Consider the following 4,220-nt stretch of genomic DNA (forward strand, 5'->3'; position numbering starts at 1 on the left):
TATGTATATATATATATGCACATTTTTTTCTGATCCTTTGTGTTTAAGTTAGGGACATCCCTTTTTGCCTCAGATATTTGTGTCTGTTTTCAAAGAACAAGGATGTTTTATGTAGCCACAGAATGAATAATGAGCAAAATCAAGAAATTTAACGTTGATTCAATACTATGTAGTCCATCAAATTTTGCCAGTTTTCTCTATAATGTCTGTCATGGTTCTTCTTTCCTGGTCCAGGATCCAACCCAGAATCATTAATTGCATCTAGATTTCATGTCCCTTTAGCCTCCTTTCTGTCTTTCATGACATATTTGAGAAGTATTGGCTGGTTTTGTAGAATGTACAATTTGGGTTTGATGTTTCCTGGCAATTAGGTTTAATTTAGCGTTCTGTAGGAATACCACAGAAAGGATGCTGTGTTCTTGGGGCACCGTGAATACAGAATGTCACTTAGTCCTATTTTTAGTGGTTTACTTTGAGCACTTGGATTAAGGTGCATCTAAGTGTTTTCACTGTAGAGATACTTTTCTCCTTTGTAATTAAGTTGTGAGGAGGAAGGCTGAATACCCTTTTCAAGTTTTCACTCACTGGTGTTAGCATTATTCCCTCATGTTTTTGTAAGGAGGCGCTTTCTCTTGACAGCAAAGTTTTGTTTTCGTTTTTTGGCGTGGGGTGGGGCGTTCTCGGCAGTTTCTCTTGCCTTGCAAGTGCAGCTCTGTGTAAAGAAGCGTCCCCTCTCCCCTTAAGTGTTCGGTGTCAGCGGTGGCGAAGGAGTTGGGTTTGCTCTAGGGGGAGAAATTAGAACCAGGTTAAGGAAATGAAGACGAAGCCAGCGAGGCTGTCGGCTGTGCGGCTCGCCCCCCCGCAGTGGGAGGCGGTGTCTTGGCGCGCACCTGCTGGCCAGGTGCCTCGGCCCGGGCGGGGGAGGAGCCTGGGGCCGCTGCGGCAGCTTTTGCGGCGGAGACTCCGCGCCTCCGGTAAGTTCTTTGCCCTGAATCGTTCTCGGTTATTTGCGTTAAAGAGGAAATTTCAACCGAGTGAAATGACTGAGAAAGCTAGAAATAAAGTGGACGCTTGTCGCGCACTTTTTAAAAGGCCAGCGAGGGAGGGAACGGAGGGCAGGTCAGTGCGGAGAAGGCCAAGGGCGACTTGGGCGTGGCAGGAGAAGCCCCGGGTGCAAGCGGGAGGAACGGGAACACGGCCGCGGGCCCCGTGGCAGCTGCCCGTTCGCGCGTGAACCCTGAGCAAAGGACGGTTCCCACTGCCAGGTGGTGGCGAGCCGCCGCACGGGAGGAGAAACGGTCTGTGCAAATGACAGGAAGTTCACGCGGGGGCCGGTCCGTGCCCTTCCCGTGCGCTTCCCGGGCTGCGGCCGCGGCGGGTGAGTTAAGCAGTTGCCGCAGACAGGTGGCACCGCTAGCGCTTTGCACTGCGTTGCACTCACGTGTGTAACTTCGCGTTTCGACCTGCTGCAAAATAAAGTATCTTGAAATAAAGTGTTTCGAGTGACATTTTATTCTAAAAAATTAGTGCCTGCTCACGTTTTATAAAAGACTTTGTCTGCTTTGAATGTAGGAGTAGCTTATTCCTTAACTAAGGGAGGACAGCTGGTTCCTATTGGTGCGTTGATTTCTCTGGAAGAAATAACGTTCCAAGAAAATAAACTTAAGACAACTAGCTTTTGGGTGAGAATGATTGCTCAAAGAGTTGAGAACCTTAGAAACGATATCAACAGTTAATTGAAAACAAGGCAAACGATTTTCAGTAGTTTTCCTTGGGGATCAAATGTTACCCATACTGCTAGCTTCTTTATGCAGGACTCGGCCCCAGGTGCTAAGAGACTGAAGCATTAGCCTGCACGGAAGAGCCTGCATAGGACCACTGCAGGTGAGATTTTTTTTTAAAAAATGAGAAATCACTAATTCAGTATAACCTGAAGTGGGAATTGGCTGAGTTAATGTTACAGCTGATGGTGGTAGAAATATGTATGGAGGAGAAAAAAGCTTATGGATAAATCTCAAAGCTTGCAAAGATAGTGTTTAAAACATACGCTGCTCATTATGCTGCTCATCAGTAGGTATTCTGTAGAAAATATCTCAATCTGTCAATTATCAAGCCAGTACCTTTAACAATGAATTTCACTTGTAGATTTTACCGAAGTTTATGGAACTGAGATGGTTGATGGTTAAGTTCCCTTTTTCAATTGTGGTAACAATGATATAACATTTTTCATTTTAACCATTCATAAGTACAATTTAGTAACATTAAATACATTTGCAATGTTATGATAACCATCCTCACCGTCCAAAAAGTAACTCCCCACTCTGCCCCTCAGCCTCTGGTAACCTGCTTTCTGTCTCTGAATCTGCCTATGCTAGGTGCCTTGTGTAAGTGCAGTCGTGTAGTGCTGGTCCTTTTTGTCACAGGTGGCTTATTTCACTAAGCATCATGTTTTCAAGATCCACCTGTGTTGCGTATATCAAATTACATTCCCTTCTGCGGCTAAGTCTAACATAGGTACACACGCACACCACATTTTATCCATTTATTTGTTGGTGGACATACTGGTTGCTTTCACTTTGGGTTATTGTAAATAATGCTACTGCAAACATGGCTGTACAAATATCTTTTAAAATACCCGCTTTCAGTTATTTTGAGTATATGTCAAGAAGTAGAATTGTGAGAAAATATGGCAATTCTGTACTTAGTTTTTTGAGGCAGCGCCATACCATTTTTCACAGCAGCTGTACCATTTGACATTCTCATCAGCAATACACACCACTGCCAGCAATTCTTTTCTGTTTTTTTTTGTTTGTTTGTTTTTTGAAAAGAGCTATCCATGGGTGTGAAGTGCTATCTCATTCTGGTTTTGATTTGCATCACCCTAATGATTTAGTGTTGTTGACAATCTTTACACGTGTTCATTTTTCATATGTATATCTGTCTTTGGAAAAATCTCTTCAAGTCCTTTGTCCATTTTTGAATTGGGTTTTTGGGCTTTTGATACCATACATGGTTATTACAAATTATTCCGGATGTTAATCCTTTGTCAGATATGATTTGCAAATATTTTCTCCCTCTGTGTGTTACGTCTTCTGTTGATGGTGTCCTTCACAAAAGCTTTAATTTTTTTTTTCTCACACTCAGTGTTGATTACTCTGAATGTTTCTCGTTTGAGAAGGGCAGTGATATTAAGAGGAAGATGGACAATCCTACTCTTCCTCCCCAAAGATAGAGAATTATGCAGGGAGAGGGAGAGGGTCCCCTTCATTATGTCTCTTGAAGTTCACATTATCTAAGGAATAATATTATGTGTGAGATGCTTTTTTAGGTGCTAGAGAGAGAGCGGTTAATTAAGAACTGCCAAACATCTGGCATCAGGGAGCCTGCGATCTGTTTGGAGTTGGGAAAATAAACGAATGTGTCAGTAGCTTATTCAGTTAAGCATTCATTTACATTTTTGGTAAGCATCTCACCTTTAGTTCTATGTCCAATGTTGTATTTATGCACAAGGTGTATAATGCTGCCTGAATCGTAAGCTTTTGGAAGGCAGGATGAGGTATACACACTTTTCTTTTTGGTACAGTCATTAATTTCTAGGTCATTATGACCAGCATCTTTGAAACAATGAATAAAACGCTATTCTCTCAAAATGCCGTGTTCCATTTACTTGCCCTGCTCTGATTGACTGTTTTTTGTGTGGTAAGTGAATAAATTTCATGTTGTGAAATTGACCTTTGTAGATGTCCGTAGAAAACATAGTGTAAATCAGTCTTTCCCTCTTCTTGCAGAAGCAAATGCAAGCAGTGCACGACCCTTCCCACTAGGGTAACAATGTACTTTATACTCTTGAATAAAACTAGCATTTGAAAAAATACCTAATACAACATCATGAATGTGCTGTTTTCCAATGGATTTCAAATTGCTATATGATTTTCTTTAGAACCACTGCTGGACTTCGTTAGGTTACCCAAAGAATCCATCCCCAGTTGCATAATCATGTTATTTGTAGGACCATTTAAATAGCTGGCAAAATTAATAATAATAGTGTCTACTGTTTTTCAATTAGAGTTGACAATATTATAGTCGTTCCAGGTGTACAGCGTAGTGGTTAGGTGTTTATATACTTCATAAAATGTTCCCCCTGAGTAGTCTAGTACCCACCTGGCACCAAATTATTGACTATATTCCCTTTGCTGTACTTTACATCCTCATGACTATTT

Source organism: Pteropus vampyrus, unplaced genomic scaffold (assembly GCF_000151845.1).
Source record: "Pteropus vampyrus isolate Shadow unplaced genomic scaffold, Pvam_2.0 Scaffold286, whole genome shotgun sequence".
NCBI classification, from domain to species: domain Eukaryota; kingdom Metazoa; phylum Chordata; class Mammalia; order Chiroptera; family Pteropodidae; genus Pteropus; species Pteropus vampyrus.